This window comes from Typopeltis vanoorti, chromosome 3 (genome assembly GCF_054136105.1).
Source record: "Typopeltis vanoorti isolate ZY-2024b chromosome 3, IOZ_Tvanoo_1.0, whole genome shotgun sequence".
NCBI classification, from domain to species: Eukaryota; Metazoa; Arthropoda; class Arachnida; order Uropygi; family Thelyphonidae; genus Typopeltis; species Typopeltis vanoorti.
The window spans coordinates 91,506,700-91,528,802 of NC_143551.1; the positions used below are offsets into that span (position 1 = coordinate 91,506,700).

The following is a 22,103-nucleotide window of genomic DNA, read 5'->3' on the forward strand; positions in this document are numbered from 1 at the left end:
CGAAAACAGATTGTTTATTATCGATAAAATTATAGAGTTTGATATAATACAAAATTACTTAAAAATTCTGAGGTCATAATTGTCAGTAACCCCAATAATGTTCTTAAATAAAAGCTATAACAAATGTTATGTCTTTAATTGTAATGTCCAAATATTTAAAGAGACGGAGTAAACACGATAAGCACTACGAACACTGTACTACTGGCTCAAACTGCATATAAACAACAGCGGAACTGCGCGACGTACAGTGCCGCATTACGCTAATAGCTCGCATCTCACTATGACGTGCATATGCTTGCGCGCATAGCAATATATACGCGCGCTGTGGTAAACACAGTGCCGCTAGCGTCCTTCGCCCTCCTAAGTGCTACAAGATGGATTTTTATTATTTTTTATACAAAATAAGAGAATTGTATAGGATTGTTGATGATAAAAATAAATATTACAAACAAATATAAATAAATTAATAAATATATTTATATATCGAGAAAAATTGGGGCTGCTGCAGTTCCGCAGTACCTATGCACGAGCCGCCCCTGATCAGTAGTACACCCATCATAGTGATGATAATAATGTCCACTAGACAAATCCAGTGATCATGATATGAAAATGCCAGCAAAGAGTCAGGAAGCTATAAGATTATCTAATGGCTTCCCAACATCAAAGAATTCGAGGCAAGATGAGTCATAGAATAAAAGAGCCCCCCCCCATCCTGTAACTCATTGTTGAGAATGTTGCGTGATTGTCCTTTGAAAAGACCAGCGCTTGAATCCCGTCTAAAATGCGATGAACTTTTTTAAGAGCTTTTCACTTGATGGTGAGTTAGTCAGTCTCATACATGAGTAGCAGGATTTTTCAATCAGCAAAACAGGCAAACCTGCTCGGGAACATACACACATACAATTGAGATATATGTGGCCTTTATAGCCTTAATTGCTTCATTCATAATTCCAGTCACACCCTCACTTGTAAAAGACCTATTCATTCACCAGCAATGGTATAGTAAATACTGCAGTGTGGGATTGAAATGAAATATCGTAAATAAGCCATTGCCACTTGTAAACAGCCCTGTAAGATGAATAGCTTCTATTGTTTGCTAGGAGTGGTTACATAGCCTTGTGATAACGTCATAATATTAGACTGCCAGAATAGACATCGTTATGGATTCGCGTCTAGTCACCGACTGAGGACTTTTTGTTAGTCATTTCTTCGACTGTATTCGTAGTTAGTCGATTTCCAGCAGAGACGCGTATTTTCTCTATTTATTATTATTTTATTATTTTGTCTGGAAATTCTTCTTTTTTATCCTAGCAACTCAGAAAAATCGACCGCAGTAAAACACAATTTCGAACAATAATGAGCATGTTAGGGTTAGAACAACGAGACGGCAGTTGTTATTTGCCTTATCTCTCGTCCCGAAGCCTTTAAAATCACCGACAGCGATGAGCTCAGCTTTCGATGATCTTTAAGAATGTCTGGCTCCCGCTAATTTTCAAAAGTTAAAAGAGCTCCGCCTATCCCTCCTTTGGAGAATAAAAAGACGTAGAGGATTGTTTTTTTTTTAAATTTATATTTCAGTCCTACCAGTCATACGAACGTCTTTTACAAACTGTTAAATTGCAAGAAACAAGTTTGCATACGATTGCATCGTGTCGATAGTGAAACGTGATGAAGATAACGTCGTAGTGTGATTGTTATTTCACCTGATTTTGTCTGAATCCCATTTGGTGTGATATTTGGAACTCAAGAGCACTGATGATCAGAACCAGAGGTCAAATACGATATTTATATACAGTGTGCCCTTTAACGTGTTTATAGTTTTGACCGCTACAGTGTGTTGTAATCGCAGGTGCAACTTTCAAGTCGGGTGACGCAGCAATGTTTGTGTGGCAACCGTTGAAGTAATAGTGTGTGAGTGGATCGTGTCAGAAGTTCCATCATGGAGCAAATAGTTGTGATAAAATTTTACTGCAAATTAAGAAAAACTGCTACAGAAGTGTACCAAGACCTAAAAAAAAAAGTTTACGGCAATGTGATGTCTGTGCCGTGTTCCGCTGGTTTTCAACATTTAAAGAAGGAAGGGAGTCCCTGGAGGATGAACCACGCTGTGGACTCCAGTTTCTGCACGGAAAAATGAAAATATATGAACTACTTTCTAGTCTCTCTCTCTCTCTCTCTCTCTTTCTCTCTCTCTCTCTCTCTCTCTCTCTCTCTCTCTCACTCACACACACACACACACACACACACACACACTCATACGAATATCTACGCTACGCGTCAGTGCATTCGCTTTTGATTTTTGATTCTCCTTTTTAAATCGTCGAACTTCTTGCACCACGAGAGAGAGAGAGAGAGAAAGAGAGAGAGATACATTTACTGGCAGTAAAAACATCTGTTTACAAAGTATAACACTTAATAGTTGAAATTTTCACTTGTTGCCTTTCCTGTTCCTGATCCACTGGCACTTTTCACTTTCTAAACAATTCGGTTTGCTTCTATTGATGCTAGACGGTTTTTTACTTGTATCGATATTGCAGCGCCAGGTTCATAACATCTGCGAACGACACTGTGGAGATTTAGCTTTACGTTGTCCAAATCCCCGATTTCATTTCATCGAATACCGGGGACGTTAGCAGCGGTTAGTTGACCATGCTATGTCAGTGAATGCATCAATTAGATACTACTGTAATAATTGATTGATAATTGTTGTAATAATTAATTATGACATATTCGACATTTAAATTACTGTTGATCGCTGTGTCCCAAAATATATATGAAGGATTAATTCAAGAAACATCTGACACCTTTCGTGTGTAGGGTGTGTGTGTGTGTGTGTGTGTGTGTGTGGAGGGATTAATATAAATAAATAAGTCAGTAAGTTTAGTAAGTAACTTCACAGGAAATTCTTTTCATTGTTTTTCCTTTGAAGGATGACGTGCAACCAAAACATTTTATTTATAATACTTGAGGAAAGCGTCTACAAAAGGCTTCAGATTGGAGTCGCAAAATCATAGAAAAAGAAATGCTATAAATCGATCATTATTTCTTAGCCAAGTCAGGTGAATTTGAATTAGAATTTTTTTAAAATTCGAAATTGACTAGAGAACTTATGAGAATAAGCCAACCACCTGAGTTCCGTTAGCACTTCATTACTTAAAGAACTCACGCTCTGCCCAGGAACCTGTCGGCTTTTGATTAAAGTTTCACTGGCCTAATTGCTGTTTTGAAACGCCAAATTGAAGCCTTTGGTCGCTTTCCTCGTCTATTATAATATAAGCACCGACTGAAAGTTCACTTACGAAAAACCTTCTGACATGGGATTGCTACAGTATTGAACAGAGTTGCCATTGTTTTGAACGAAAGATTCTCGACTTGTCCTTATAAGGGATTCTGCCTAGTCTCTGATAAGAACCAGCAGTTCCAAACAGCTATAAGGCAAAGTGAATTTCCAGGTTACTGGGCAGAGTTCGTGTCTTTGAAGTAGTGTCATGCCAAAGGCCACTCCGATATCGATTTGTATTCTCATAGACTGTCTGCTCAGTTTAAATTTCTTTTAGTTTCAAACTCAATTTTTTGCTTACAAAATCATGATGGATTAATAATATTTCGTATTTCTATCTCTTGAGTTATATATTGTACCATTTAAGTCAAAGTCAGGTATATGGTTATGGGGGAGGGATTTACTTTTTAATGTAACTGCAAAATACACCGAATTAGAAACCTTTATGTAGATGTACGTAAACATCACTTACGCAGCGTATATGCAAAATAGACTTGGTCACATGCATCATCACGTGTTGTAGGTAACGATTTAAAAATGCTGCTGTGAGCAATCGTCAAGAGTGTTGATCACAATGGGAAAAACAAAAGATTTTTCTGAGTTCGAAATTTTAATTAGGAAAAAAAAAGTTAAAAAAAAAACTCAGATTTATGCCTTTTCAGACTTCCTTCCCTCCCTTCAAGCTAAGGGCCCTACTACTGCCTCCTCTTTCAATCTCTTAACGACAATATACAATCTTGTACTATCATTATCATAAATTACTTGCGTAATAATAATAATAATAATCCTTTTAAATATCGTCCAAACATCGGAAAATACATTTTCAACCCTTGTGGGAACGGATTGGTCGAAAATCACTATTTGTCACATTCCTTGTAAGTCGCTCTACTCCCCCCCCCTCCCCTAGATCGTCACCCACTGACCTTGTCGCAAATGTACCGGCAAACACAACAGGTAGCTTCTTCCACTGCGAAGACTCATCTGTGTCGCAAACAGTGTAAATATCTACCGACGATAGAGGGCGCTTCTCCACAACGAGGTTTGCAAGAATCGAATCGTTTGCAGCCAACTCGGTCAGAGAGTGACGTGAGACCGCGAGGGTAGTACCGTACGAAACATCTGTTTTTGGATGGTTCTTTCGAGTTCTCGCGGAATTCAGAGCACTGCTGCGCAGAGATAAAATAAATAAATAATAATAATAATTTAAAAAAATTAAGTAACAGCCACGGATCGTAGAGAAAGGTATGGAGAAAGGTGAGTTTTTCGTTTTATCTGTACTTGAAACTATTTTTAATTCAAAACTGCGCTTTTCTTAAATGTGTTTTAATCTCTCTCTCTCTCTCTCTCTCTCTCTCTCTCTCTCTCTCTCTCTCTCTCCCATCATTTAGTATACTTTCTTATTTTCCTCCCTTATTTCTCTCATAGTCTCAGATGGAAGTGGCGGGGCTTCTTCCTCCCTTGCAAAATACGCACTCGATTGACACATGAATACATTGACTGCTCATGAGTTAGCTGTCTCCGAATTAAGTCTAAGTAATACCCAATCTTATCCATCTGTATTATTCATTTGTTGTTATTTTTTCCCTTCTGTCTCTCTCTTTCTATCTGGTTAGTCTAACAGAAAATGTCTTCGGATAAAGGATTCAATCAAGAATATAATTTCTTGGTATCTTTAATTTATCTTATAACCAAGTGGAAAAACTTCCAAGAAAAGTCTTCGTTTGTGAATGCATTTATGGTGGTAGATAATTTTCACTGTCCGGTGTGAAAACGCAGTGGACAATAACTCAATCATCTAATTATTCGAGTTATGTAATCGTTAATGCACGCTTGGTACGAATGTGCTTTACATTCACAATCCTTCCTGGATAGCGGGATCCTAAAAAAATAAATGAATTCTTACTCTCTTTCTGTATTTCTTGCACCTAGTTCCATTCTCAGTCACTCGCTTTCTTTCTTTCTCTCTTTCATTTGGTTTTTTCTTCTGCCATCCATTTGCTGATTCATTATCTGTGTCGTTTGTGGATGGAAGAGAAAGTTCCGACCGTTGAAACTTTCTCTTCCACTCCACTTGCACTTTGTTATCTACTCTTTGTCCTACCTGCGCTGTTGATACCATCACGGTAATTAAAGTGCTTTTTTTTTTTTTTTAGATCACTACCGACATTTCAAGGATTCTTCGGTTTTCATTTCAAGTACAAAACTGATCTCCATCATCGTCACAAATATCCTGTTCCATCTGCAGAGTCACTACAAAATAAATGTCTGAAAAGTTTCGTAAATTGAAGAGCAGCAATACTCTAGTTGCTTAAAAATAGTTTTTAGAAAAAAAGTTTGGATTAAGACTTTGACAACGTAGTTTGACAGCGTAGTCTTTATGCAAACTAATGCGAGTACAGAGCCGTAATGCAAGTAGCATCCATGTGATCCGAAAGAAATTAAGGTTTGCACAAACTAGTTTTCGGTGTGCTATTAATCACATGCCTCACTCACCCGTATTCCATTTGTTTCGGAGGAACTTCGTCTGTCTCATGAAGAATCCCTCTATAATTAAGCACGCTCTTGCAATATCGGTTTAAAGTGTATGTTCCCCCTTTCCCCCCTCCCCCCACACGCGCCCTCACTTCCTTTGTCGAGGAATATTTTTTTCAGAAAGAACTCTGACAAAACATTGGTTTAAGACAAATGACAAGGTACGCTGCCCACTAAATGAAACTGGTTAGTGAAGTGACAAACGTGAAAAATGATGCGTCTTGATTGTTACCGTCTCCATAGCAACAGCGGTCAGACAATTCGGACTACAGTAAGGGAATTTGTAGCACTTTTTTTTTTGTTTCCTTTGCTTCCTTTTTCTTAAGCGTTGGACAAAAGTCTGTCATAATGACATAGTGATGGACAAACAAAAGTCCCTGGAGAATGGATGGATGAACAACTGGCTCCGCAATATTATTCGCTTGCGTGCTATTCACGGCTGATTTATTTAAGTGTCGTTGCGCTCATCGCTTTGGTGCGGGGAGATCGTTTTCGTTCGAAAGTGGACGTGTATGGGTGCGTGTGCACGAGCGTTAAGAAAAGCTGCGTGAATAAACAGACAACTTTGTGAATCTGTCATTCCTGTTTGTTTTCTTCTGGAAGCCATTTTTGTCGGTTTACACCATCTTGATTCCCTCTCTCTCTCTCTCTCTCTCTCTCTCTCTCTCTCTCTGGTGTATATATACATGAATCTACTTAATCTGCAGTAGCCACGCAACAGTAGTTCACAAAATTAATTGTTTAAGCTTATGTCATGAATATCTAGATTAGCACTGTTTGAACTGTTAAAAGAGCCTTCGACATTTCTAACGCGAAATATGTTCAGTGATATATTAATTGTACATGCATGTTGCTGTAAACAACTCCTTAACACTGAGATAATCAAGAAATTGGGTTCCTCAATCATTAAAAGGAAATTCTGGTCCATAACACAAGTTTTTTTTCGCTCCTTCCTTACTATAATTTTTTAAAGAAAACTTGACCAACTTCTTTCAATTTTTATGTAATTCGACATAAATCTTTCACACGTAGAAATTGAAACAAACAAACAAAAAACAAACAAAAAAAAAACAGAAGAAAAAACCTTTGTAGTTGGGTTCGGACTCAAGTATTCAAATTTTATCCTGAAATTGCAGATTATTTTTGTGATAGTCTTCAATCTGTGCTCGCTCAGGACAAGAAATTGTCCTAAGCGAGCAATTTCTTGTCCTTAAACAATGAATCTGATCTTTGTTTCATATGTTAGATATGCACAGTATATCAAGGCCATGTGTGATGCTTGGTGACAGCAACTAATCATGAAAATGTGTGAACGTGGTCATTTTTGAATTGGTTATTTGTTTTTATAGTCAAAATTGGACTCAAATTTAATTGGATTTCGCCTAATTGTTACAAAATTAAGTCTACAGTACAAAGTAGACTTTTATAATAAATTATTTCAAAGTATTATTTATATAATAAGTTATACGTGTCTGTTATTAAATAAACTAAATGCATGCGTATGCAAACCCGAAGCATAGTTTGTCATCAGTCTTTGTATTACAGAATTGTGAACATTTACCATGATGTCTTATACATGACGTCTACTTGGTTGCAAGTGTGCATATTGCAATTCGTGCGAAAAGTTTCCCCTCTCTCTCACAAATCAGTTGAACTAGACCGAGAAAGAGAAAAACGCCGATATATATCATAGCTTTACTTGTCTCTGTGATAAACAACCCTTTGCATACTCCATTAATGCAATAGAGTATGTTTTAAAATATAATTCTGTCTACAAGATGAAATCTTCGAAATATTTACTTCGTCATACACGAGAATTTGGAAGAAAATACGTGGTTCTGTTGAACCTCACCAGAATATGTCCGCATGCATGCTGCTCAAACGTTGTAACCTCAGAGAATGTAAACATCCCACTCAGATAACGGAACAAGCGATCTGGGAGGAAAATCCCAGTGATCATCCCTTTGTCTGAGACGAAATTCTGAAATCAGACTTTGTGTGTAGGGCATTATTATATCTTATCAAACCATCAACGCCTAAAACATCGTTCTGGGAAAAGTGATTCATTCTAGCCGTGCATTTTTTCCGTGTCCCATTCGATACCACACATTCTGTCCTTACACCACGTCTGTTTAGTAATCAGCAACATATGCTCACATACGAATGAGCACTTTGGTGACATCGCTGATCCCAGCTACCAAATCTACTATTTGGTAGCTGGCCTGGTCGGCCGAGTGGTTAACGCAACCCTAATTCACAGGCTGCTGGTTCAAATCCCACCGTGAGCGCGGATTAGGTGGTAGATCGCCACCACCATTGGAGACCTGAAGTGACTTTAAAAAAGGTTCGATGTTTGGTCTCTAGAATAGGATGTCCGGACCAGGTAAAAAATAATGTACTATAGACAACCTATAGCACATTTTCAACCAATTGCGTGTTGTTTATTGATTTTTATTATTGAAGGGAAACCTTCAATAATAACCTCGGCGTGTTTTGTGTTATCAAGTGTTTTCGAACGAGTGCATGAAACCTGCAAAACTCCGACGATATTTAGAAACTAAACATTGTGATGTGAAAAATAAGCCAATTGAATTTTTTCAGCAACGCTTGGGGACATTATTTCATGGGAAATATATAGTTTCGGCCATGAGTTCCATTAATAGAAAGGTACTGGAAGCATCCTATCTCTTAAGTTTGCGCATAGCGAAACCAGGGGAAACCTCATTCTATCGGAGAAAATTTGCTACTTCCAGCTATAAAAGATGTGGTTAAAACTACGTTTGGCAACAAGTTACTAAAAGATGTTGATTTGATTCCTCTTTCAAATGACACTGTCAGCCACAGAATTAATGTGACATAGAATCTCAGTTAATCGAAAGAGTTAAGAAGAGCCCTTATTTTTCACTGCCCATTAGTTATTCTTATTATTCACTGCAAATAGACGAGACTACTGATGTTACAAATGATGCGCAGTTAATATGCCACGATGCTACGTAAGATATGCGTGTGATAACAACATTCATGATGATATTCTGTTTTATAGAACTTTGCCATCCCGAACAACTGGAGAAGAACTATTTCACACTCTCAATAATTACATAATACACAGAGCGATCCAGTGGGGAAAATGCATGGGCTTCTGTTCGGATGGAGCTCGTGCCCTTCTCCGGATATGAATTGGGTTCATTGTTCATACATAGGGAAGCGTTAGCCTCCAAAGGAATGCCAGCAGAATTTAAAACTGTGCTATACAATGCTGTAAAGCTGATTAATTTTATTAAAGCTCGACCGTTAAATAACAGGTTATTTTCAGTACTCTGCGATGAAATGGGCAGTGAATATATACAACTTTTGCTTGATTCTGAAATTCGCTGGCTTTCCAGGGGCAAAGTACTAACAAGGTCATTTCAATTAAGGCACGAAGTTTTATTGTTTGTAAATGAACGTAATTCTGATTTTGCATCACTCCTTGTTGACGAAGCATAGTTATCAACGCTATCCTATCTTTCAGTATTTTTTCGAAATTAAACGAACTAAATCTCTCCCTTCAGGGAAATTCTTTATCTGTTCTAGATCCCTAAGACAAAATAAAGGCATTCGAGAAAAATCTGGTTTTATGGATTAATTATGTAAAAGACAGACATTTTGTACCTTTTCCAAAATTGGAATCCTTTTTAGTGGAAAATTATCTTTTTGTTGATTCTGAGTTTCTGGAAAGGGTTTGTGACCACCTCAAAAATCTGAAACGGAATTTTGAAACATATTTCCCGAAAAACTTTTATAAGAAATTTCTGTGGTTTCGCGATCCATTTCAGGCTTGCAGTCACGAGAACGACCTTCCGTTATCGTAAAAAGAACAGTTAATTTAATTGAGCTTTTAAGTGACAGTGGGCTTAAAATGCAATTCCATGATCTTGAATTGGCTCGATTTTGGATCTCGCCTTCGGTGAAGAGTGAATTTCCCAAATTATCTGAAGAAGCACTGAAAATGGTCATGCAGTTTTCTATAACCTATTTTTGTGAGAAAGGATTTTCATCGCTCCTTCAAATAAAAACAAAATACAGAAATCGTCTTAGTGTGTGTGCGTGCGTGTGTGTGTGCGTGCGTGCGTGCGTGCGTGTGTGTGCCGATCTTCGACTGAAGTTGACCAATATTGAGCCAGATATCCAGCAACTCTGCAAGGGCCAAGAAGCTCAACCATCTCATTAAAATTAAGTATTAACATAATTATATCATATTATTTATTTTTTTAATAAAAATTGAAACTTTGTTCAATGATGATACACTTTTAATTGTTTACTTCCAATTTAATTAATTATGTTTCCATATGCATTCAAAACATGCTTTTAGAGTTATTATGTTATAAATGGCACAGTTTTCAGAAATGTTGGCAATTCCTACATAGGATTTAAAAAAATTCCAAAAAGTCAAAACGACATTTAGGGAAATAAATTAAAACAGTATGTTTATTTTTGAAGTAAAACTTTAATTTTAATTCTAAAATGTTATTTTTCTTGATTTTCTGTTCGCGAAATCTTCGATGACATTGGCGAAGTCTATTTCATCATTAAGTTGCTGTTTTATAGACAATATGGCAAGATTTCTTAAACGCCAAGAAAGTGCCGCCTGGGGTGGATCGCTTCCCCACCCCCGGCTACGCCTCTGTAAGTTAGTGGTCCGTAGAATTGTTTTAGGCATTTTACTGGTCCTTGAGCTTAGAAATGTTGAGAAACGCTGGACTAAATAAATGTACTTATTTTCTTCCTTTAAACTAAGATGCTTGCGGTATTGATGTTTTCGAGACTATCCCACCATCTCGATCTTCCTCCTCAGCTTCTGTTTATCTTTGGTATCCAATTATTTACTTTTTTTTATTGCCCATCTGTTATCCTACATTCTTTTTATATGATTTAACCCCATTCTTCTTTTCCGTTCCATTTATTGGCCGTATTTTACAATTTTCTCTGATTTGCGTATTCCTAATTTTTGGTCAATATTATTACGCCTTCAAGGCATGAAAGCGTGAAGTTTTGTTCTCCTTTTAACCTTCTAGATCGTCATGCATGTAGAAGCTTCAGGCAAAATTTTTCTAGTTATGAAAATAGTAATCTGAAAGAAGTCAAGCTTCTTAGCTACCTCAATTTCAGTGGATGGAAACGAGAGAAGGTGCAGCTATAAGGTGCACTCACTAACAATACAGACCACGTGATTTTATTTACTTTGTTCGTCAGCAGTTTACTTTGTTTGATATTTGGTGTCGATGAGTAAACACTTGCATTAATTAGCTTTCCCATTATCGAACTCTGTGAGAGAACTTTTATCTTTTTAAACAGTTGTTTAATAAGGTAAGTCATAGATAATTTTATAAGGCACTAATATTAACATCTTCGAAATAATACCGGGTAACAAAAGTATGGTTGTCATACTGTTTGGCTTAATTATAAAAGAATATATGGTTATAAAATGTTACTTTTATAATTTTTTTTGGCTTTCTTAGAAAAGAAGTTATATATATTAATTTCAACTTTAATACTTCTGGGGTAGAGATCGGTTTTTTTTAATCAATTTAAATAATAAAACGAGTTTGTTTATATGTCTTTCTAAAACACCTTTTTATTTACACTATAGCATTTATTTAGTTCAGTATGGATTGTTCAATTTGTATTCTGAATATCTGAATAGATTCTGAATAGAAACATTCCCCGTGTGGTGGCCGGGCTAAGAATAGCGCTGTAACACATGCATGTCGTAAGAGACGACTAAACTGGGACGCAGAGTTTCGAGAGTTTCACTCTTTTAGGTTTCTTCAGAATTTTGCTCCTGGTGAGGGGCAAAATTCTGATTGGGGGGGGGGCTTAGATTATGGGGGTTTCCCCCGAGAGAGCACCTTGAGTCTCCGGGGAGGGTGTTTTCTGGCGTGGGGTGTTGTCGGTGGACGCCTTTCCCTGGAATATGAGCGGCTCTGCTCGGTGGTAGGGGGAGCCTGTCACTGAGTGGGCCAACGCTGAGTTGGACGATCTTTCGGCCACTGTGGAGTGTAATTTTTAAACAGGGCTTTACTTAAAAATCGCCCAACTGTAGCCCATACATGTCATAAGAGGCGACTAAAATGGGACGCAGAGTTTCGCTCTCTTAGGTTTCTTCCGAAATTTTGCTCCCGGTGAGTGGAGGCTTAGATTTTGGAGGGTTTACCCTGAGAGAGCATTTTGAGTCTCTGGAGAGGGTGTTCTCCGGCGTGGCCTTGAGGGGCCTTGTCGGTGGATGCTTTTCCCTGGAATATGAGCGGTTTTGCTCGGTGGTGGTGGTGGTGGTGGGAGGGTCGTTACTGAGTTGGACGGTCTTTCGGCCACTCGTAGGGAGTGGTCCGGGGGATCGTCTTAATTTTTAGAGAGGGCCTTACATACCATTCAATGCATGTCGTACGAGGCGACTAAATTGGGTACCCTTGGAGGGTAATGGATGGCAATGCTGTAGCTAATGAAGTTTTAACTGAGGTTCGGCTATTGCTGTTACCCTCCTGCCATGATTAGAGCTTTAATAGCTCAATAACACCTTATCCCTACACTGTCCTCTACAGATAACGGGGAAGATGAAAAGCATTCTTGCTTCGCCCCTTTAAGCCAGTCCTTATAAGGACTATAATGACTCTTTGATTGTGTCCCCGTGTGGTGGCGGGGAGAAGAATAGCCCATGCATGTCGTACGAGGCGACTAAATTGGGTACCCAGGAAGGGTAATGGATGGCAGTGCTGTAGCTAATAAAGTTTTAACTGAGGTTCGGCTATTGCTGCTACCCTCCTGCCATGATTCATAGCTCAATAACACCCTATCCTCAATAACACCCTATCCTCTACCGATCACGGGGAATATGAAAAGCATTCTTGCTTCGCCCATCTAACCAAAAAATAAAAAAAAAAATGTATTCTGTATATTTTAAATGTGGAAGATTATGTGTAATTTATTTAGGATTTTTAGCTGGTTATAATTTAATTGAAAACTACGCATCACTGATGCAGTTATGGCACAGATTAGGTTAAGTCCACTTGACTTAGTGCATCGACCTCAAATGTAGACATGTTAAAAACATAATTATATAGATACAAACAACTCTGTATGGAATTCTATGCTGGGATTAAACCAGTCTTACCACATTGCGAAAAATCTCTAGTTTCCTTTCAAAATAATGTAATTCATATCTTAACTGTTACTGCAGAGTGCTACAAACATGCAATAAATATACCATATTAAGAAAAATGGCTTCTTAAATATTTATAAGTTTATTCCTGAGGAAAGATAATAACTATGTAAATATTAAAAAGATCATAAAAGCTTTGCTTATTATTTCATACTTTAAAAAAATGTTGTCTTTAGTAGGCACGGCAATATGTAGCTCGCAAATCACAAAGAAATAATGCATTAAACACTATACCTGTCTGGCTTCATGAATATTTATAAACTTACCCTTATCAATAAGAAATAAAATTATCCTAAACGAATATAAATATTTAATTAAAGAATGTTTCTCCTTCTGTAATAGATGAAAATTTATTCAGAACAGTTCTGCAAATTAATCTATTGAGTGCTTTTCGAGTAGATTGCGTAAGTAGTTCTGAATCCTGTTTTATATATAAATGTATACTGTACAGTATTTTAGGCTGCTCTGCTTTAATGTTCTATTGTATATTACGGATTTTTCTTGTATATGCGTTTGTTTGTATATAATAATGGTGTAATGGTGTCTAGTTAGCAGCAGTTGTCTGCCATACTCTCTCGCCAGATTCCTTCAAAATCATCAGTAGCTGACCTATTGGTGACTAAAGATGGACACAGCCAGTGTCTATCTGTAGTCACCATTAATTTCCAAAAATAAAGAGAGAGAGAGAGAGAGAGAGTTCCTCCTACTCTCTTTGGAAAATAAGAACGCGTTAGAGGAAGAGAAGGAAGAGGATCAGTTGTCTATAAATTTTGTTCGTTTTCTAACCTGGATGAGATGCTAATTTTTAGATCAGAATTTTTCAAAAAAGTTTGCACTTTAATTTGGAATCTAGAATAAACTGAAAGAAAAATAAAATTCGTTCTTATTGAATTAAGGATAATCAACAGTAGCATAGCTATCTTTTTTCCCCCACCCCCTGACAAATTCGTAGCTGAATGCATTTTTTAATGTGATCATTTCAATAATGGTACAAGGTTTTCATTTGTTAATCTATAAGGTGATTCAAAAGTCTCCATACCTAGGGAAAATAGTCACTTTTTTTTTTACCACTTTCACCTCTACATGGTTGCCATTCCTTCGAACATACATACAGATGCGTCTCTTTCACTGTTGGTGAGCTCGCACCAATAACATTTGGTGTTACGAGTATGTACGTAACTGCATTTCGAATGCGTTTTCCTGCAGGTGTTTCGTATCTTTTCTTGGTACGCCATGGCCTTCAAGTGCCCTCACAAGTAAAAATCGAGTGGGATGAGGTCTGATACCGCAATGCCTCGTCTTGCTGAAAATACACCGAAAATTTTAGTTCTTGTCTACCAGGGACTCATCCAGTGTGGGTTTGTATCTCACTCCAACAACATTGGTTTGGGCGATTCCATTAACGTTAAAATTGGGCTTCGTCAGTAAACACGATCCCAGATAAGAAGTTATCAGGGTTGTGGTTACTAAGATGCTGCAGTATTTGCATTTTATATGGATGCCATTTGTGCTTTTTCATGATGCGGACGACACTTGATTGGCTGACACCCCTTTCTACAGACAATCGTTTTGCAAACGCTGCCAGCATCATGTTGGTTTGTGCCTTCATTGATGCAGTTCGTGGACAACCACTTTCGGTTGGTCAATAATACTTCCGGCCTTGCTGAACTTCTAAAATAAATAGAACTTGCTACCCTATTGTTCCTGTTTTAGTGTAATAGTAGAAAAGTCTGACAAGAAGGGCACGATTCATCCTTGTGGATGGTATTTTCCCCCACCCATAAATTGGGCTCCGAGGCATCCCTACGAGCAGTCTTGTATTCCTTTTTAAAGAAGACTGAGTGAGATTAAGATTTTAATGCTTGTTATAAGGATTAAATAAAGTCCTTGTCGATCTGGTTGGCCGAGTGGTTAACGCATCCATTCTCTAATGAACAGGCACGGATTCGAATCCCGCCGTGGGCATGGATGTTTGTGAATGTCTTAGATGGGAGATAAATTCCATCATCATTATCCAGACTAGATCTCTAGACTATCGCAGCGCTTACTGGATTGAAAATGTTTTACATGTTTGGACTCTAGAGCAGGGCTTTCGGACTATGTAAATATGAATAAAAAAATTGCAATATATATAAATTGATAAAAATGGCAAAAAGTCCTTAGACTTAGCCCACTCACGGTACAAATGTTCTATAGGTTTACCAATAACCTTTCATGGGTGGGAACCAAATAAAAAAAATCAGAGATGCGTTTTTGTATTAGCGTTCTTGCTAGTGGCTTGGCCACCTAGCGTTAAAATAAATAGACACGCATAATTACTAATATCTGAAGTTAACTCGGTATGTAAAATTAAATGAAGATTATTTGAAAATCATTCGAAATCCCTATTAGAATGTTTCTCACGAGGAAAACAAAACTTAATACTAGAAACTGTTTGCTAGCTAGCGAAACACTTTTGCTTCTTTTACACGTCAGGCATAAACATGGAAATCGTGAAACATCATTCTACAAGTAGCATCACTGCAGATGAGTTCGGTTACGATATGTTGTTTTGTAAACAAAAGGCAAGAAGGTTAGTGCGAGATTACGTTAAGTGGGTGGATTTCACCAACATTGTTTCACCAAAACAGTTAATCCGTTTTCGAGTTGATTTTATTCGCGCAGAAACCACAAACCTAATGGGTGTTCGTTTGCGAACACGCCTGAAAATAAATCTGTGTAAGTGCTTTATCCCTATTTTGATTCTCACCACGGTCTTTTAGCCTTCCTCTAATGATCTGTCGTTTTAGAACAAAGAACTAGCAGTCGCTTTAGTTTGGATAAAGTTAGGCTGTTCACCTTCTACTTCCTTAATTAATGTGCTAAGTACGTTACTAAAAGTCTGTCAATGAAAGACAGGCGCTTGTTCTTACAGAGATTTTCTTCCTTCCATTGCCGTTTTTAATGGCACTACTTCTTTAGATCTCGAGCTCTCCATGTTAGCGTAGACTCTCAAGACTTTCTTGAGAATGGCAGACTTGCCAAAACTGGTAATACTTGAATCTTTTACACGTTTAGTTTCGTGAATAAAAATGAGTCGTGTGATGCCCTTATGATCATTAACGTGTTTCTTCTCAATGATGTACTCTTGAAAAAGACCTCATCCCGAATTCCTTCAAACATTTTATAATTTTTTTTTTTTTTTTTAGTTTGGACTGGTAGCTGGTCTAATAACATCAGAGTCCTCATGGGCGAAGAGTGAGTGAGAGAGAGAGAGAGAGAGTGTGTGTGTGTGTGTGTGTGTGTGTGTGTGTGTGTGTGTGTGTGTGTGTGTGTGTGTGTGTGTGTGTGTGTGTGTGTGTGTGTGTGTGTGTGTGTGTGTGTGTGTGTGTGTGTGTGTTTTCCCGTCGCACATAATGAAATCCAAGTACGAGTAATCCTCGTATTATGCATATGCACTCATATACATGATTTCAGATGGTAGTTCACAAATTTCCAATATCGTCATATGTTATTTATAAAGCTCATTTACATGTAGCTGAGTAGAGATGTCTGGCCATTAAAATCATTGATAATCAACATTAGCAGACACTTGATTCTAAAGTAAAAAAATATTTCACTTCCGTCCAAGACTGGCTAACTCAGTCTTGCTTAAAACGTTTAGGAAAAAAAACAACATTACTTGCGTTCTTATCACGATCAGAATCTCAAAAAGTTTTCAGTCGAATGGTTTCTGTTCAAAATAAAGTGGAAAAAAAATTTAGAGGAGTTTTGGAAGTTTTCTCAGCACCAAGCGTGCTCACTAAATCACCAGACATTTTGCCTTTGATAGTTTAAAGTCGCACCGATGAAACTGCTCTCGTATTTTTCACGGCTATAAATGAGAACGAGTAAATCCTGGCATCCCATAGGCTTCAATAAACTGTTGGCGTCTGAAGAGTCGGTTTCAAAAATTTCTTGATCCTTCTGAAATATACGGAACCTTTCCTAAAAGTTAGAGAACGCACTACAAAGAAAAAATATCGCACTTCTTTTACTTATCTATTCTCCTAACGCTTTCTGTATTTTGCATTCAAATGTGCTCTCTCTCTCTCTCTCTCTCTCTCTCTCTCTCTCTCTCTCTCTCTCTCTCTCTCTCTGTCTGTGTGTGTGTGTGTGTGTCTATCTTCGTCACTATTTTAGGATAATAGAAGTATATGGAAAGAACTGTAATTTTTTCTTCAGTTCTTTCCATATACTTCTATTATTCTAAAATTTTTCTTCTTTCTGTCTTCCGTGGTGTTTGTTCATTTTCTTGTTTAAGACATAACAGATTTTACCACAATTGTTCAATAGGATTTTATTTTTGCTGACTTCGTTGGCCAAGTGGTTGGCGTATCCGCTCTCCAACCAACAAGCTGCAAATCATCAAAAAAATACGAAAATATATAAAATTAATAAAAAGAGAAAAGAATCGTTAGCCTACACCTACGGTACTGAAGTATTATCGGTTCACAGCCTTTCGTGGATAGAAGCCGCATAAAAAAATGCGACAGATTTATAATAATTTTTCCTATTACCACAAATCCCCTTCAAGTTTAAAATATACGTAAGCATTTCTTGTAGATGTTAAATACTAAATCAAATCATTCTATTAAACATTGATCAGAACAGTAAAAAACAGCATCCTCTCCTGCACGTTCCTCATCTCGGATTTACACGTTGCTGTGTATTCAGGGAAGAATCACTGGCTAGGCAGTTTCTACCTTCATTAAGGCCTCATCAGTGGGAGTTATACCCATGGCGATAACATTACCTAATTGAATGATGTAAGTCATATTTCCGTATACAAATAACAAAATACAAACACGTGGCAGTGTACACGTCCAAGAATGGAGTGTGCTGTGCATAATTCGGTGTTACGGTAACCTGATGCGAAGTCAGTTGCTGCTTTTTCACAAGTTGCCTAATTAGGAAGATATTTCATACCCAAACTTTTGTTTGATCACCCTTGGGTAAAAGATTAAAACAAGAATACAACTTCTTGTCAAGCATGGTTTGCTTTCAATTTATGCGAGAAATCTTGCTACGCTTAAAGTAATGTTTGTTAATGAGTTACATTATGCTAAGAAAAAAAAATAGTCAAATTAACGTGGATAAACAACTGGTACTCGTCATGTAAATTAATACTAAGTATAGTATATTATATATCAAACTACAAAATTTTGATATTGCACACGGCGATCCCTCCTTCTCCCTATTTCGAGTACCACATAGTGAAAGTAACCCAGTTAAATTTAACGGACGCGTTTAATTTCCAAAGAAAATCCTCAATAGCTGAAGGAATCAACTAGCCTCTTAGGTTGACCAACACTTTTTTAACATAGATGGCGCTCGACAAATGTTCCATCCTATCATCAGGTCACTGGATGACTGGCTGAAAGTCTCCTTGACAGTGATCGATGGGGCGCATGATGAATGGTGTAATAGACAGGGGGAAACTTTCTCTCTCTCTCTCTATCGCTCTTTTCCTAGCTAGACGATCGATGCTCTCTACTTCTTGATGCTCATATCTGCGTCTTTCAAGAGGTTTCGTATCGTTCGCCGATGTGGTTCGTTTTAGGAGAACTCATCATAATGGGAGAAAATACCGTCATCCGTGGATCGGGATGCTGTAAGCCTCATTCGCTACAAGTGACTGGATGTTGACTGATCTGCTGCTTATGGATGGTTCATGGTTATGCAAAGAGGGATTCGCATCGCGTGTCTTTTAAGTGCTGTGGGAAGGTGCAGGTTGGATTTTTTTTTTTTTCTGTCATCATGTTGACGAATCTTCAGTAAACTCCTACGTCTACTCACTTAGTCTGTCTGTCGTACTTTTAACGTTTCCGTCATTGTCCTGTTGTCTGAAGTCGTGAAGATTTTTTTTTAATGTTCGTTTAATCCCATCTTACAACCACTGCAAGGATCCACATCTAGTGAAGTATTATTGATGTATTTTTATCTCTCTGATTTCATGCATTTAATCACATATTCGCTCTGCTTGTGATCATCTCTTCCAGTACATAGTAAATTGGTAATCGATCCAAATTAAAATTCTTTCTTAGAGAGAGAGAGAGAAAGAGAGAGAGAGAGAGAGAGAGAGAGAGAGAGAGAGAGAGAGAGAGAGAGAGAGAGAGAGAGAAACGCCCATTCTTTCATCCTTTTGCATACCGTCCGGATAAAATTTTGGGATATGATAGACTATTCCATGAGTATTGCTTTTTCTTAGATACTGTTTTACCAAAGATTCGTTTTCCTTCTAACCCATATTTTAAATAATTTGCAACTAATAGTTAATTCTAGAGAAAGCCTAAATCATGTACAAGCAACATGGCCATATTTCCGTTTAGCAAAAAAAAAAAAAAAAAAAAAAAAAAAAATAATAATAATAATAATAATAATAATAATAACTGTTTGTTGTTTTGGAGTTATGGCCGAAGTGAATAAGACCATGAGGTAAGTGACTTTTGTCTACTAATTGCGTGTGTCATTCGGGCAAGTTTGTTTAATGAGAAATTGTTTCCGGGAGGGGAGGGGGAGATATCCTCCCAGTCTTCAGTTGAGATGTCCTCATTAAAGTTTCCTTCCACATAATCCTAGACAAAATTCGAATTCAGGTCGTTCTAGCTTAATGTCATCGTCGTTACCTACTGAGCTACAGAAACTTCTGAAATATACCCTTTTTTGGGATTATCTGGTTATTATTATTGTGCTTACGTACGAACAATAAAAATATAATTTCTAGTACGTGAAATGTGTACAGTTGGCAGCTGAGAATTTATGTATAATCAGTCGTTGAGACTATAGGAAAGACAATGATTAGCTAGGTTTGTTTCCTATTTTGAAACTTTGCTTAAAGGCTAGTGTGTGTGTGTGTGTGTGTGTGTGTCTTGGGTCCAGTGGCGGCTCGTCCTGCAGGGCTGCATTCAATGCAGCCCTTATGGACGAGCCGCCACTACTTGGGTCCGAAGTCTAGACGCGAGAAACCTTTATAAGAGTTTTTAAGCCGAAAAGAACTGAATCGTCTCGTATGGACGTGGGAGGGGGGGGGGGGTGTTCCTTTTTATGAATCTCAGGTTTTTCATCCTGCAATACAGACAAACCGACCAGACGACCGCACAAAGTTAAATAAACGTAATGTGCTGGTTCTCGTGCAATTAGTTACTTTGGCCTTAAAACCAAGCTGAAGAAAGTAACCGATTTTTCTTTGTTACCAGAGGAATCTTCATTATATGAATTACCTGCCTGCTGTACCATAGGTTTACATCTTCTCCTGTGTGGGACTGATGTAGAACAATATTATATTCTTTGTTTAAAGACAGGTTTGCAAGTAAACTCTTTGTACAGATTAGCCCAAAAAGTCTGAAAAAATCGGTTATTTTGATTGTCTTCCACTTATCGAATTTCTGTCAGAGGACGTTTCCACAAAGTAATATATACTTCCTGCTTTTTGTATAATACTTTCTATGTTTTGCATCATGCGAAATAACTAACTAACTAAATATTTTCTTTATTTTTTTTTTTAAATAAAGAAAATATTCAAATGCAAATAAACGTCTTAAATAATTCCTATTCCTACAACCGGTTAATACTTATATCCCCCCCTATTCATTCCAAAAATGGGGCAATGTTTCTCATTTTGAGATTTAATAAGTACCATAGCTGTCCATAACTTTCTGAAACTAGGGGATAAACACACACGCGCGCACGTGAAAAACAGTTATGTAAAGGATTATGTTCGAGACAGACCATTGAACTAGAAAGTGGAATAAAAAAAAAAAAAGAAAAAAAGAAACTCATTGAGAATAGCTGAAATAAAGTGCAAGGTAACCAAAGGTTTTTTTCAGTCGACGTCAATATACACGTAATCCTCGATTTACACGATACTCGAATTGCACGGTTTCGGTTTTTCATTGCAGGAATGCTACAAAGTTGTTTTACAAGGTACAATTTCGGTTTAACACGGTTTAAGAATAACAACACAATATGTGTCTGTTGTATTAAGTACCTATGCAGGCTCCTTCTATCCATTGTCATGGGTTTGTGCCCATTAGTAGCATATCACTATTATTTATTGACGAATAAATTGACGAAATAATTAACGAAAAATTTGTAAATATTATAAGGAGATAAGTACCATACCTCAACCATATTGTATCTTTCATTATAAATCGTTTTAAAAAAAGTATTTTTGTTTTATAGTGCGTGTTATTATCCTTAAATATTTGTTGTATATACATAAAAATAAAGTGGTACATTTATTTTTTAAATATACATAAATATTTAATTGAGTGTTACGGAACTTATCCCCTCATTTTCTATACAAATGTTAGTTTCGATTTATACGATTTTCATTTACACGGTAGTACTTTTGCGGACTCAATCGATCGTGTAAATCGAGGGTTAAATGTATGATATCTGTTACTTGCATGCACTTTAGCATGTTTATCTATTTTCTGAGAGAAAAAAAAAAACAGAAAAACTTTTAGGAAATTTTAGATTTAAAAAAAAAATCTGATATTTCCATATGAGACTAGTTACTTCAACTTTAGTTTAAAAAAATCTTGGAAATATCACTTCATTCACAGGATTCAAACAAAATCTTTACAACCGAACAGCATATCCTATTATCTTTCCTATTGTATTTTGAGAGGAGACTGTGCTAAGTCTCCTCTCAAAATTTAATTATTATATCACTGTATCAGTTAAAACAACGTTGTATTGTCTTTGATATTGTTTATATTACTGTGTATAATTGGTAATCATAATCTACGCTTTCCAGTCTACAGATTGTAGGTTCGATCCCACTGTGGGTGAGCATGGATGTGCATGTAAATATCTTTAGGCCGTAGATGAATTTCATCATCATTCTTTGTTCCTTCCGTCGTTGTGAGACGACCATCCTGCTTAATGGAAGCCCGAAGTGGCTTAAAAAAGTTCCATATTTGTTTCTCTAGTGCAGGGCTTCCGGATTATATAACTCTTAACCCACTCGTATACTTATGAGAGGATTAAGAATTGGATAATCCTTTTGAAATCTGCAGCTATCTTGTCATGTTACGCATGTCACAGCATGGAAAAGACGCACCATAATAA

General features: G+C 37.1%; 1 protein-coding gene across 2 annotated transcripts in view; it reads left to right on the forward strand.

Annotated features, from left to right (window-relative positions):
• The first annotated feature begins 4,407 nt into the window (after positions 1-4,407).
• Positions 4,408-22,103, forward strand: part of LOC150108382 (uncharacterized) — a 195,873-nt gene continuing 178,177 nt past the window's right edge. For both annotated transcript variants that reach the window (XM_090415783.1, XM_090415786.1), the window contains exon 1: positions 4,408-4,534. The gene's annotated coding sequence lies outside the window, so the exon portion shown is untranslated. The remainder of the gene's footprint in view (positions 4,535-22,103) is intronic.